The following is a 15,619-nucleotide window of genomic DNA, read 5'->3' on the forward strand; positions in this document are numbered from 1 at the left end:
CTTCTGAGTGGGGAGATTTAGAAAGATGAGTGTTTAAGGAATTTCCTTGCAGCCTGTTGTCCTCCTGAGCCTCTTGGTCCAGCTCTGTTGGGATCCCCTCCCAGCTCTTCCCTTTTATTCTGCATTTGAAATCCCAGCCCTGTTAAAGCCTCCACTCCTCTCAGATAAGAGAATTATCTCTTAACCTGAATTATCACCCCTAAACTCCACTCCAAGCCCTAACACTTGTGGATGGCAGCATCACCAGTGCAGGGAGGCTGGAGCTGGTTCCAAACCTGGAAATGGCCCAGCTCCACCCTGTGTTTGCAGCAGGTTGTGGCTCTGCTCAGCCTCTGAGCACCAGTACAAACAGCTTTTCTCTGTCCTGCTGTACCCCCATTGCTCTTCTAAAGGTGGGTGAGACTCTGCACACTTGTATCACTCTGTCTTTCCATTTATAGGTCCCCATTTAATAACTTTAAGATGCAGTGGCTGATTTCAAGGAATATTTGACCCAGAAACCAAGGTCTCTGGGATAGGAAGTTCACATAGGTTTTATGAAAATAGATTCCTGATAAGGGAAACTGCTTTTATTAATGCCTGCTACAGAGAAAATGCTAATAAAGTCACACTTTATTAGACATTAGAGAGTCAATGTAGAACAGAAATGCTGGAATCCCAGCTCATCAGTCCTGTTGTTCATGGAAAAAATTTTCTAATCTGGTTTTAGTTTGCTCTGGGCCACCGCAGCCAAAGATAACTCTAAAAAAAATAACAGTTGCCTGTACATTCTCTTATAAATTAGTTAACAAAGCCCACCCTACATTTGAGGTGACGTTCCCCACATTAGTGACAGGCTGAAGATGAATTTTAATGATATATTTTTAGCTGGCCAACTCCTCTGCCACTGAAAATCAGCATGAGTCCACAGGCGCAAAAAAAGCAAAGCTGATTTCCACCACTTTACTCATTATTGTTGAAAGTATATTTGTTCCTGTGTCTCTGAGTTCAAAGAGGAAAACAAAAATAGCCTTTTTCATTTAAAAAACTCAAAGTGGGAGGGGTTTAGTTAGCAAGATTTTTCCAGTGAATGGGTCTTGCTTTTGCAACTGGCTTCCAACTGAGTCCAAGGCATCTGAATTTGACTTTAAGACTATCTGCTGAGCTACTTTCCCAGGCATTTGAAACAGATGAGATGTAACAGCAGGTTTTTTTTCCCTTAGCCAGGGCCAGTTTCCTATCAGAGGTGCAAATTCAGATTTATCTACTACAAGGAGCTTAATAAAAAACACCCTTTCCCCTCCCCCAGTCACTGGTTATCATAAACAAATCCCTCAGTAGAAGCTAAAAAGAAGATACTTTGAGGTTAAAAGCAGCCTTTAAAAGAAAATGATGTTGTACATCATCCCAAAATTTAATATGACTTTATGCACAATAGTAATGTGCCTGGTAATGCAAAGATTTTTCTAAAGTAGCTTAATAACAATCCAATATTCTCTTCCTTAAAAAATGAAAATGTATGTCAAAAAAGGATCTAATGTAGCTGCATCTTGTATCCATTGATGGAGAGAGCTGATTTACATAGATAGCATTTAACATACTATCATCATTATCCTATCAGTCTTCTGTCTAATCTGGAAGCCTTGAGACAGAGTTCTCAATGTTCTCTGAGGTAAAAAAATACCAACCAAAATTATGGTAAAGGGGGAGAAAAAAAATCAGTGAGGGACAGATGAATATCAAATCAGATGAGATAAAAATGGGACTTCTTTTTAGCCAGCAAAGAATGAGCTTAAACTGCTGAAAAGTGGATAAAACAAATAATGTTTAAGACTGTAGCATACAGTACCACAATGATGGGGGATAAAAGAGAGAATTATGTTAATGGTCGGGCTTGTGGAAACTGCTCTTAGATTGCTTGTGATGGCTTGAAGGATGCAGATAGATAGTGTGGATCTTTGAAACCCAGCCAGTGTACAATATTCATTTCCTTGCCCTCTTACCCTCTTTTGCATGAATTTAATGCTTGTGGAGGATGTAAACAACTGGAGGAGGCCTTCTGCTGTGAGCAGGATGGAGCCACATGTAAACCTAGACAAGGTCTGAAATGAGATTTTTGTGCTTCTCTCTATTTGGACCAAGTTTGTGTTAAATTGCTCATCCTTGACACAAGTGTGTGGTTATAGCAATATCTCTTACCCCTTGCTCTTAAAGACTTTTAGTCTTTAAACTCAGCAAACCCAGCAGTGTTTGTTCCTTTCCCAGCCCTGGTGTGTCCCCCACGCTGCAAGGGGCTGTCCCAAGCCCCCCAAAGTGCCCTGTCCAGAGACAGATCCAGGGCTGCAGCTCCGCTCGCTCCTCCCAGCCATGCCACCACGGGAATCAGGTTTTCAGAGAGGAAGCGAAGTAACAGCACTTCTGTTTGTCCAAAACCCTTTTCTTTTGAAAACAGGGCAGCTAAGCAGGTGGCCGCTCAGAAAGGCACATGAGGAGACCGGGGCAGGGCTCAGGTCAGCAGGTTAGGGCATCAAAAACAGCAGAAGAGAGCCGGCAGCCAAGGAAACCGTGCAGGCTCCCGTGTGAGGTGACATTTCGGCCTTGGCTGCCTTTGCTGCACTCTGCACCTTTAAACTCTTATTGAGGGGGCTTAACTGCAGCCACATGAGCCAGGCCTGATGCAGGGACGTGTCCAGGAGCCACCCAGACTGCGCTGTCCCCCCTGTGCAGCCCTGTTGTGGGGTGGCATCCCCTCATCCCGCTGTGCATGGCCCAGGATGTGGGGCAGGAGGGCATTTAGCACAGAGCTGGGGGGGCTGCAGCATCCCACAAGCATCCCACGGATGTGATGCTCCTGCCCTGGCTCCATGCTGGAGGCATGGCTAGGAAGACTTTTCCACCTCTTCCTGCACTGAGCAGGATGAGGTACGTGCCTGTGCCTGACCCCACAGCATAAGAGGATTTTCCTTGGAGCCTTATCTGGTCCGTCATAGTCCAGCCACTGGGTCATCCCACCTCTCCTGCCAGTCCTTTGGCTCCTGCCCACTTGTCTGCCTGTTTGAGAGATTGGTTCCGTCAGTCAAAACTAAACAACTCTCATGATGTAAGGATGCGGTGGCCCTCTTTGTCTGAGAAGGCATGGCAGGAATTCCCGCAGCGGAAGAGCTCCAGGCGCTGATCCAAACCTGCCTCCAGCGAGCTGGGTTAGGCAGCTTTACACCTCATTTGGATCAGGCCCTTCAGGAGGAGAAACAAACAACACCTCTAGCAGAAAACAAGGATTTACCTTTGCACCCCATTCACCTCTCCCAGGACCCAAAACTATCCGAGCTCATAGGGGATCGATGCACAAATTCCCAAGTGATCCCCGGAGTGAGCACAGGGGCGCGAAGGGAATGGAGCAACCCTCTGGCACTGTCTGTGCCACACATGTCCCCATGTCATGTGGCTGCTCAGCCCTCATTCAGTGCTGCATCTGCCCCTGCATAGAAGCCAGTATGACGCAATATAAAGCCTGGTCTAGTCACTGCACCTCATTATGAGGAAGAATAGAGCAAATTTTCCCCTTACATGGACACGGAGAGCCAAAGCCGCGCTGCTACTGGCGGAGTTCCCCTGTGGTTGCAACTATAGGGCACCCAGCAGGGATTTAATCCTGTTGTAAGCAGCATTATCTTGAGCTCAGATATTTGTTCTGGGCTTCACAGGGTTAGCAGTAGGGATCAGTCCTGCCCCCAAACCCTAGTGGCTTTCAAGGTAGAACGTGATCATTTTATTAAGGGGATTATGCACCATTGTTTGTTTGCAATCACAAAGCACCGGACTCAGTGACTCGGGAGGTGCCTCCCAGTCTTTTGCTGCTGTGTTGCTAATTGAAAGAAAAGCTGTTGGTTCCCTGTCCTCAACATTTATCATACACAAATCCCTTGGAGATCTTGCAGGTTTCCCTGGGAGCCCAAGGATCCTGGGACACGAAAACTCTTTTTAGAATTTCTAACTCATATATACCTGTCTCAGTTTCTAGTTTTTTACCAAAGAGGAGAAAAAATCTGGGATCATTAAAGAGTGAGGTGTGACATTATCTTTCATAAATATATCTTGCTTTGACTCCTTGATACTGTCTTTTTCAGGCACATGAAGCCTGATCACCAGAGCTCAGAGCAGCAGACAGGAGGTAAAATGGCAGAGATCCAGACTAGGAAAAATCACTCTCTTCACACCTAACCTAGACCAGGCTTAAAAAATATCTCCTAGAAAACAAATTCTCTGAAGTGAATTGCCTGAAGAAGAGGAGACAAAGGAAAAATGAGATGCAGAATGTGTAGCAAACCTTTTCCAACCAACCATGGGCTTAAATGGGCTTAATGAAACTCTGGAAATGAAAGTTCCCTTGAGGAGAAATAGAAATATATGGATTTCCTTTTGGATGAGTAGGCACTGCTCTGGTGCAGCCTGAGCTATTTACCTTCACTCTGGTCTGAGGGACTGGGAGATAAAAAGCTGGTGGGTTCCACATCCACTCATGCCAGGTGGGCTCGTGTGGTTTAGCAAGACTGAGCATGTGGCACAAAACTTTCAGCCCAGGGAAGCAATGATCTCATCACCTCGCCCCCCAGACAGGGGAGAAATGGAAGACTTTTCCTTTAAAGGAGTTCATCTGGAAGAGACAGAAAATAAATCTTCTTCTTAAATATGATAACTGAGAATGTCCTGATCCTGGAGACAGACATCTAAGCAGATGCAAAAGACTCGTTGAAGACAAGCATTAGTGTTTGTGAGATAAAGCCTTTATTGATACTTAAAGTTCCATCAGTTTAACTAAATGTATTTTTAAAACTCATTTAGTGAAAACATGCAAAACCCTTGGGCAGACACTCTAAAATTGTTTTAATGGTTTTAAATTGAATTGGCTTCATGATTCCTTACTAAATTAGAGTGTGCTAACTTTAAATTGTTCTGCAAGTAGCCACACAGCACTGTGCACAAGAAAAACTGAGCCAAGTTTTCAATGCAATTTCAGTCAAACCTCCTTAGACATAAGTGTGGAAAAAGCTTTAAACACAAGAAGATCATTAAACAGAGGATGGAGACACAGCATCTGACTAAATATACAGAACAAACTGAACCTTGTCTGCTGAAACACAGCATTATACTTCTAAAAACTAATTTATTTGCTTTCTTAATTGATCTGTACAATTTTTAAGTACTCAGTTGACTAATACATGGTTTTCTAGAGTAAATCTCTGCAGCTCTCATGCTCATTGGAGTCTACTGGGTTTGACACTCCAGGAGACTTCACAAGAACTTTTTTTAACTTTATTTTTTGGTTCCTCCATGACTTTCTGAGACAGAAAGCAAAGAGGTGACAATAAAATGGCAGCGCCCAGAGACAGCAATGACAGCTCCACAGACTATGATACTGAAAGAGTGACAAGTATTTCTAAAGGCTGCTTTGACAACTTATACTGGAGTTTTCCTTTAAGTTACAATCATTCTTCTGAAGCAGTGAAATTGGTGCCTGAAGGATCTGAAAATGAAGAAATAAACTTGTGTAAAGTTGGCAGTATCTTACAGTGCTCATGGAGCATCAGTTATATCTATAATGCCCTGTCCTACACCTGCCAAAGTTGCCTCAAGACCCTTTTGCTGTGCCATGGCACTGCAGATTATTAATAAAGCTCCATCTGCCTCTGATCACTCCAAGGCAGCAAAAAGGGAGTAGGTGTGGGATGATGGCCTGGGCTGCCTCACTGGTACCTGTCCTGCTCCTTGGTGTCACCCCCAGGCCCTCTTAGCACCTTCCCAAGGTCTGAGAATGGGATTGTTGTTACCTTCCCTTCTCCAGGGACTCTGGGAGGGATCACAGGATCAGTGTCATTGTCACAAGCAGCTTGAGGTGGGCCCTGCTCTCTGGGCAGTGACGAGGCTCTGTGGCCATTCTGCTGGACAATCCCTTCCCCAGAGCCCAGCAAGGAAGGGAAGGGACACCTGAGTCCATGAGGACTGGCTCTGCTGGGATGGCCCTGGCCAGCACTGCTGTGTGTGAGTTATACCTTTAACAGCTGAGGTGTTTAAACCAGGGAAATCCAGGTGCACACACCTGTCCCAGCAATGCTCCAGGCAGAAAAGTTTCATGCTGCATCCTCCATTCAGGATTTAGCCTGAAGTTTCATCCTAACCCTCGAAATTTTCTTTCACCTGCCTGCTGAAATGATTGCTTGCCTAAATAATTTAGTTGCTGTCAGCTTTATCAGCTGGACACCAGGTTATTATTGTTTAGAGGGCAGCAAATCATTCCATGGGGAAGTGGGAATCATCTGTGAACTGCAAAAGCTGGCAACCAGACAAACACCAAGATGTCAGGGAACTTCTGGACCTGATGTACTTGGCTTACACAGTTTGGTCCCTTCCACCAAAAGGCCAACATCCTTAATTTTGTCTTTTCCCTGGAATGGGGAAATTCCTTCTTTTCCAGGCCAATCAACAGAAGCTCACTGAGATTTATGGCTTTGATGAGTGAAATTTTCAGCCTTGAATCTACAGACTGATGCTTTAAATACATTATAGAGATTATCAGCAATGTATCAAGGTGTCTTTTCAGGATGGTATAAACTTCTACTGCACTACTTATTGCCATAAACCATACTCCCAGGTTTTTATTTATATGCGCATTAGCTCAATATGATTGGATCTGTAGCCAGCCCTGTGGACTGGAGTAATTTATATATATCAATAAAGGTCTCCAGCCAGCCACTGGGTGCTCTGAGGGGAACAGTAGTTCCATTTAAAACATTAGGAACCGGAGAAATTGAAAATAACTCTCTATTTAGAAGCCAAGAAGTAAGACAGCAGGCAACAGAGGTCCCAGCACAGCAAGGCTATACTAAAGAGATTGTTAAAATGTCATTTCACTTACATATAAGCCCCAGAAAAAAAAATTAACCATTTCTCTCCCATACTTGCTGCAAATAATACTTGAAAAGGAAACATATTCTTCAAGCCTAAAGTGTTTTAAATAATCTCAGGGGGTATGACCATAAAACTTTGAGCGACACGTTCAAAGAATTCAGGGGAGTTTACTTGCAAAATTAGTTTTAAGAAAAGACAGAAAATCTCATTACCTTTGCATTTGTTAATGTTAGAGCTGAAATGTAAAAGCAGCAAAAAATCCCTCAGTGGCTGGATTTTACAAGGCACAAAAAGCCTACAGGAAGAAGTGTCATCTTGTCTACCTAAAGCAACCCAACCCAATAATATTAAATTTTAACTTTAAAAACTGTGAGGTTTTTTTTTTTTTTTTCCCTTTAACAAGCAAGGAAAGCACTGCACAATCACCTAGCATAGATCTGCCGAGGGTTACCTGCCTCCACTGCTCCCAAGTTTCCCATGGTTCTTGGATACACTTGGCTGGCAGTCTGGGCTTTTACAGTGTTTATATAGTAAAAATTTCATCTTACAGTGAACTTTAATGACCTGTAACTCAAACCCAGCTTGATCGACTTCCTATAATTTTTTAAAAAATTCTCTTTAACTTTCTGCAAAAGATAACCAGCAGGTCACAAGGAGAGTAGTGCAAAACTGTCTGAGGCAGAGAAAAAGCCATATGAAGCTACACAAGAAAAACAGGCTGTAGGGGCTTATTGCAGGCTGAACTCTGGAGCCACACAATTCACATGTCAGGACCAAAAAGTACGTGGGATTGTGAGAGAGAAGAATCTGCTAAAAGAGGGCCTTGCCCTGTCTTGCTGCTCTGTATTTTTTTCACTTTGAGCTAGAAAAGCAGTAGGAAAATGCAAGTTTCTTCCCTCCAGCCCAGCCCCTCTTGCAGGGGTGAGGTGCCAAGGCTTCATTCTGCTTTCTCAGAACTGTCATTTTTTGTGAGGGTCTGAAACAGCGACATGGAGGACCTGTCTTCTGCAAAGAGAGCCTGTTGTGTTTTCTTTCTCTGTTCTTTACTTTACCTGGGGAAAAAAAAAATGACCAAAAAAAAAGGAACCCACCAAATGTGATGTTAAGCTGGGGAGCAGTCATTTCTATGCATGGCTGATGTGACCACATCCCAGAGTGAGCCTTCCCTTCTCCCATCACGCCCCCACACCCCAAGAGGGGAAAAAAAAACTTTCTTAATGCATAACAATGCCATTGTGTGCGGGAGAATTCCTGCCTGGGAGGAAACATCCCCTCCAGAGCCCCCGTGTGTGGCTCCCAGCACTTTGAACACTCCTGCTGTCCTTGTGCCCCAGCCAAACTAAATCCATTTCGATTCAAAACTCAGATACTGCCCCGCTGTTCCAGGTTTTATTTTGTTTTATAAAGGTTTGTTTCCTACACTGGGTATTTATTTGCAGTGGGTTAATTAATGGTTCATGAGGCTTCACTTTTCCAAGGATATTGCTCTCTGCTCTGGGGACATAGTGTGGGCTGGTGGACAGAGCCATTGGGTAGAGACTGTGGAGACCTGAAGTGGGGTTTGGAGCAGGCCATGCCCTGTAGCCTCTCTTCCCATCCCTTCAGTGAAACCACCCACCCTCCTGGATTAATGCACGGCTTCAGTTCTCCCGCTGAAGGAGTGGTTGCTAATTAATATCGTGAGAATGTTGTATTTAATCCCTCCAGTGAGTGGGCCTGAGTTAATGTCTGAGTCTTGTGTTAGACCTTATGCCCTGGAGAAAAGTCATCCTAGGATACATAAGTGGGAGGAAAGAGTGATGTGATGTAGAGGAAGGATATATGAGAGGAAGAGATGTCAGTGTGAGAGGGCGAAGGTGAAGGAAAACTGCACGGAGATGTATCACAGCAGTGGTAGCTGATCAATGTGCAAAGTTTGCACCATCTACTGAGAGTATCCAGCTCTTTTTGAGGAGGGAAACTGGGCTGATACCTGTGGGGGAGGTGTCACTGCACTTGCCTCACTGGCCACAGCCTTTTCTGGGCTGGACATAAGAACAAAGCTGTGCCTGGTCAGCCAGGACTGTGCCCAGATCCTGGCCAAACCTTCAGGTCATGGGCATGGTCCAAACTAGAGTTCCTGAAAAGATTTCTGTGCATCCTGCATGGCATCAATGGTCCTTCCTAGTTGTTGATAATTATGGGTTTTTTTCCTGAATAAGTGCATTAGTGCCTCATATTCTCGCTTGGTTGGAACCGCAGGCACACGGCGCTGCAATGGCTGTGTTATTCTAACATTATTAAATGTGCACTCTTCTTTTATTAGGCTTTTTAATAACATTTAAGTTGCACTCCTGGGAATTTTTGCAGAAAGGGAACATTGGCCAGCCTAATTTGTACATGAAAATACCCCATAGGCCAAAGAAACAAGATTCAGATGAATTTCACGTAGAGTATGACTCTGAATACAACAAGCACTGAAGGAGCTTTGGGGTGTAAAACCATTCAGCTAGGAATGCTTGAATCCCATGTGTTGTGCTCTCAAGGCTGGATCTTGTTTGTGCACATTACTGCTTACACTCCACATGTATTTTTGCTTCTTTAGCAAATGCACCCAGGTTTTCTCATTCCATATCTAAAAGGCTCCTCGTTACACCCCGCAGTGGGACAGTGGAGAAGGCACTGCCCTTACAGGAGACCCTGCTCTGCATTTCAACCCCAAACCACTGAATTCCCAGGCCAGCAGAAACACAAAGCCCTCAGGGACATCCTGGGTGAGTTGTCCAAGTGCTCTCCCAGCCAGGAAATCCGTGGGTGTAGAGTGATGCTGGAAGAGGAGGCAGATACTTGTGTCAGGCACCGTGGGGACAGGCTCTCCTCTCGGGGAGCTCACCAGCTCAGGCATGAATGGGATCAAAGCTCTGGAGAGGAGCAGGCTGCCAATAGCAGCTAAAGTCTCTGCAGACAGTTCTCTCTGCATTGCTCTGGCTGACACTGCTGTTAAGGAGCTTTTATCTGTAATCAGCTGTTTGTCATCTTCCTTGCTACTTCATTATCCCTTTTGAAAAAGCGTTTTGCAATAATTTTAGAATAGTAAACAAACAAAGTCGTTTTAAAAGGGAGAAAGCTGTGCCTAACCCTTTTCCTTTCCCTGGGAAAACCATAACTTCAGCTTAAATGTTTTAGTTCATCTCTTTCTTGGAAAGCTAGCACATGGAGATCCTGACAGAGTGGGCTGCAGGAATTCACAGGAACAGCACTGCATTTTTCTTGTTTCCAGCTGCCTTCACTGCTGCAGGGTTACTGTTTTCCTATACAACTACACAGTTTGAAAAATTGAGCTGTTAAAAGTGTAAGAATGGAAAATGCACAGCATTACATTCAGAATTAAAGTGTCTGAAGAGAAGTTTCTCTGACAAGTCCAAGGAATGGAGTTTGGCTTTCGATTTTGCCAGAAGTTCCCTGATTTAGCTTAGGTGAATCACTGAAATGTCTGTGTTAATTATCCTCTCTTTCTGGTTTGTTTCTTTAGAACCAGATAAATAACTTCTTCCCCATCAGTATTCAGATATTTTCAAAACAAATGCCTGTGTTTTTAGAAGGAAAATTATTCAGATAACTGCTTACTGATGGGAAAATTATAAGTTATTTCATGTTTGTGGAGCACATTTCTCTACATCCAGTCACTTCTACACAGGAACGCAGATCAGGCTGCAGAGTTTGCAGAATTCCCAAAATGTAGATTGTCAATGGCAAGGGCACAAAGATAGGGAAGATTGGGGCACAGGGGTCGAGGGGAACAGTTCCTTTCCAGGGCTGCAGCCCCATGTGGGAGCCCTGACTCAGCAGTGGGAAATGAGTTGCATGGTCACGTTTCTCTAAAGCTTGCAGGTTATTCTGTGGTTTCTTTCACATAAAGTTCATGGGAACACTTTGTTCGGTTTCATCACATAAGTTCTGTTTTTTCACTTCTCATGTTTCATTTTGGGCATGAAATGATGAACAGACCCAGAACCTCGAAGAGAAACTCATTGGAAACCATGACATTTCTTTGGTCTTTGTTTTAAATCCAAGAAAATCCACAAAATGCTCACACTTTCTATGAAAAACCGTCAGCTGGTTTAAGGAAAGATCCTAATCAAACCTTCCCCTGATTTTAGTGAGGAATTCCTGATTTATGCCAGAGTAAGCAAAGACGATTCAAGGGAACAGTGCCCAGGAACTACGCAGTGAACTTGGCCTGGGTTTCCTGTTGATAATAAAAAAAGATTAAAAAAAAAAAAGATTTGAAAGTAAATGAGTTAGAACAAGATAGTCCCAAAATGGGCTCGCTTTCAGCTTGCACAATGGATATTTTGAACAATTTCAGTCACAGTCCATTTTCCCTTGAGCAATCTATCTGCATCTCCACAAACCATCCCAGGTACAGGAATATCCACAGGGAAATGCAGATCCAGACTCCTTGGAGATGTGCACAAGGGATGCAAACACTGGGCTTGGCTTGTGGATATTCCTTCAGTATTTTCCTTTCGTGTTGGCACTGGAAACACACGTACCACAAATCTGAACTGGTGTTTGCTGTGTTCTGTGGTCCTTCAGCACATCCCTGGGCTGCAGGGGGAGAGCCAAGCCAGTGGCTGTCCTGGGGAGCAGTGGTGGAGCTGGTTTTATCAGCACTGGGGAAGAGGCTGCAGCGTCTGACAATGGTGCTGATATATGAACCACATGTGAGGACAGTGCACATGTGGCCTGCTTTGCACATTGCCTTGTCATTTTCTCTTTCCTGCAAGACAAATGTGAGGAGAGTGATAGACTTCCCAGAGGCTGGGAAATTATTTTTGCAATTCTGTTTTAGCTGGTGGAGAGACTGGCACGGCGTCAAGTGTGTTTGTACAAAACGTAGCACACTCCTAAATAACCCTGGTGTCAGACAGTGACACTCGCAGCATTAGTCCCAATCTTTCTATATATAGTGACTTATTGAAAAGGTCTTACTTCAAAACTGCTGCTGCTGCAAAATCGCTGTTGCTGAGTAATATGACCCATGGTATTTTATATTTACTAGAGCAGATCTATCTCATCCCTGCTCTATTTGATACTGCAACAAGAGATATGTGTAAAGGCTTAGTCACTGTGACTCACATAACCTCAGTCCCTATAAAGGAGCTGTGTTTCATGCTTTTTGTCTTATTTTCATAGAAAGAAAGAAAAAGACATTCTAAGTGAATAAAGAGTAAAAGGAGGAGATGGTAGTAATCAGTTCCACCTAATGATTGATCAGTTTGTGAGGAATGCTGATCAACTCCAGATGTTGCATTCCAGCCTCAAAATGTGATCATCAATTCAGAATTCCCATCTGGTTTGTCTGACACCAGCAACAGAAGAAGCTTTCCAAGAAACTCTGAAAAAAACATGTGGGTTTTGGGAGAATCTCTCCCAGCTCAGACCAGTATATTCACCATTTCCCATCTGTGAGTCTCCTTTGGGTGTCCCAAGTGACTGGACTATGGAGCTGTATCTGACAGAAATCCACTCACTTTTGGAGCTATCCTTTAGAATCACCCTGACTTTCAAGGCCAGGGATTTCTGGATGCTGTTCTCTCCAGTTGTGCTGGTGGAGAACTGTTGGTGACACTCTAGTGTTAATATTCTAACTCCCCTCCAAAATCAGAAGCTAATTCAATTCAGCCATCCTGCCCATTTGCCAGATGTCACAGGAAGCAATGACTGCCAGGGACTCATCAGTGTTTTGCATTTGGAAATTTTTTCTTTTTTAATTTCCCAGAGCTCTGCTTCCCTTATTTACTCACCTACCCCAACCATTCTATAAATCACTCATGCCTCTGGAGATGACATATTCAGTTCTCAGCTAGCGATTCACCATTCCCACTGATTTTAACAGTACTTATGAATGTGTTATCCATGGGCCAGTCCAGCTCTGACCCAAGTGTCTGTAAAATTGGTTTGGAATGACCAAAACTGAACCACAAGTGGACAACACTGAGGTGCAATTTTCCTGCAAGGGGCAGGAGGAGGCCAGCTCCCTCACAAAGACACAAGGACAGAGGGGGAAGGCAGGCAGTGGAAGCCTTGACCACCTGCACTGGTTATGTCCTCAAGGGTCCACCTGCACCCCTTAGGAAGCAGATCTTTAATTACAGTTTGTAATCATCTAATGACAACTTGTCCTCCCACATCACAGGGCAGCCACCATCAGACACCCAAACATCCAGGCTCAGCCATCCCAGACAGCTGCACCCACACGGAATCCCACTCACATCAGGAAAGGAGAAACAGGAGGAGGCAAAATAAAATGTAAAACCTGCAGGAGTTTAGCTGCTGTCCTTGCAGGAAGAACACTCCTTGCAGTGAAAATCCAGCCCTGTTCTGGGGAGTGGGGCTGGGAGGGTCCAAAGCATCCCCCAGGAGCATCCTGGGGCTGGGCATGGCAGCACTCACAGCCACCCTACATCCATGGCACAAAGAGTTCCACAGTGACAGCCTTGCTCTGACCAGCCCCGCTACTGCACACCCAGGGATTTATCCAGGGGGACTCAGACTGCCCACTGCAAAAACAGAAGCCAGGCTTGGAAACCAGTTGCATCATGAATGATAATGGTGCTGACAGCTTTAAAAGCTCTCAGGGACTTTTTAAAGCACGGCTACCCTGCCTGAGAGAACCTTTCACGGGGCAGGACCGCAGCCGTGCCGGCGGAGGAGCCCTCTGAGCTCTGCAGGGAAGCAAGGAGCTGCTGCCATGCTGAGCATTTCCCCAGCATTTCCAGGCTCCCAGGTATGCTTTGAAGGCAAGGGAAGTCCAAAAAACACAGTGCTCCTCACAGGGCCTTTGGTAGGGACCCCTTTCTCTTGTCTGTGTTTAAGGGCACCCGTTCTACGAGGCAGAGGCAGCGCCGGCGAGATTCCGGCACCCACCCGTGTTGGAAGGGTGGTTGAGGTGCCCCCACACACTTAAACACGTTTCCTTGCTAAATTCCCTGCTGTACATTAATTTTTACTGATTGCTAATGGCTGCCTGGCTGTCTCTAAGACAACTGGTCCAGTTATTATTAATTTCCAAGGTAGAAGAACAATAGATGTTCATTTATCAGTGAGGTACAAAACAATGGCCATTTGTTGTTGTTGTTGCAAACTGGTTTTTAACTACACAAGTCCCACACTGATTGTGTTTTTGGCCATTTCTTGCCATAAAATGTCCTAGTGGAGGAAAACTTAGGGCAAGAATAAGTGACATTGAAGCAGTGCTCAGGAGAAATTTCAGTCTCCTTCAGCGAATGAATATGAAGTGAATGCAATTTTTCAGCTGTCACTGACCTATTTTAGACCTTCTCTTTGCAAAAAAAAAAATATCCCTAGGAAACTTCATTTGCCATAACATGATTTTTCTGGAAGGATCATTGAAAAAAAAAATCAGAAGAGGAAGTTTAAATATAGGGTTCTCGAGCTGCTTTTTGCTTGATGCAGGAACAGGGACGAGCAGAATAAATGGGTTTATATTGGTGCTATGGCCATCTCTATTCAGCCCACAGGTTAGCAGGGAGAAAAAGTGACCCAAACAAAATTAGCATGGCCTTAAATCTTTTCTGACATTCATGATAGGGAATCTCAAAATACATAAACCTTGCTGGCTTTAAATACCTTTCCTTGTGTGTGCTATAATGGAATTCTGCTGGGGTTTGCAAGCCCTTGATTTGATGTGTTTTGGGGGACAAAGTCTCTGCTGGCATAACTGTTTTGTGGCACTGGATTTACTCACAAAGACAATCCAGTCTGGTGTGTTAAAGGCCTGGTTAGGAGAACATAATCACATGAAAAATTAAATTACCCCATAATACCATTTCTTGCCTTGGAATGGAGATCTAAAGGAACAATTTCCAGTGAAAGTAGATGTATTGGACAATTTTTGGTGTCACAAAATTCACTGGTAGTGTAGGTTTATTTAAGACTATTTAACTATACATCATTTGCATGTTTGTTTTAATAACTCTTTATTGTCATGTCAGCTGAGAGACACAGATTAGTATAGAGTGTGCAATATCATACAGAGCAGAAATATTTTAGCACAGCCACTCTGTCAGGCTGTAGCATTTACCAGCCCCTGTGCAGATGCTCAGTTTCTTATTCACACATTTCTTATTCACACACAAAATTTTGTGAATTTTCAGAGGCTTCATTATCTTAGGGTGGGTACAGGAAACACAGGGTGAGTAGGTGTAAAACTGTGGTAGTAGCAGAGTGTTTTTATTTTTTTATTTTCAGGTGTTTCTGAAGGATGGGATGTTGATTTCCTTTTTTTTTTTTTTGCTTGTTTGTTTTTTTGAATGTAACATTATACAAAGAAAAGGGTAGTTTACAGGCAATGAGAATGGCTACTTGTACCTGCACACTTGAAATAACAATTCTTCCTGAAATATCTGTACCCTTACCCCTTACATTTTTATTATATTTCAAGATCAAAGTAAAAATTTAGAAAACTTTGCAAATTACTTTATGGACTTCATTTTTTAATGAGAGTTAGTCACATTTCTGAAAATCACAGAATTCCAATCTTTCATTTATGAGAGAATTTTTACTTCTAAGCCTCTTTCCTTTTTTTTTCCAGACTACCAATTTCTCTCTGTGCTTCCTGTGCTCTGTACTTCTGTGTATTTATTGTAAAATTAAGTTTCTTTGTAAAATGCTTTGAAGAGGAAGAATTAAATATGTTATATGAGAAACTACTATGATTAACATTGAT

Source organism: Pseudopodoces humilis, chromosome 17, assembly GCF_049639895.1.
Source record: "Pseudopodoces humilis isolate 2021_Gansu_Grassland_sample_001 chromosome 17, ASM4963989v1, whole genome shotgun sequence".
In the NCBI taxonomy this organism is placed as follows: Eukaryota; Metazoa; Chordata; class Aves; order Passeriformes; family Paridae; genus Pseudopodoces; species Pseudopodoces humilis.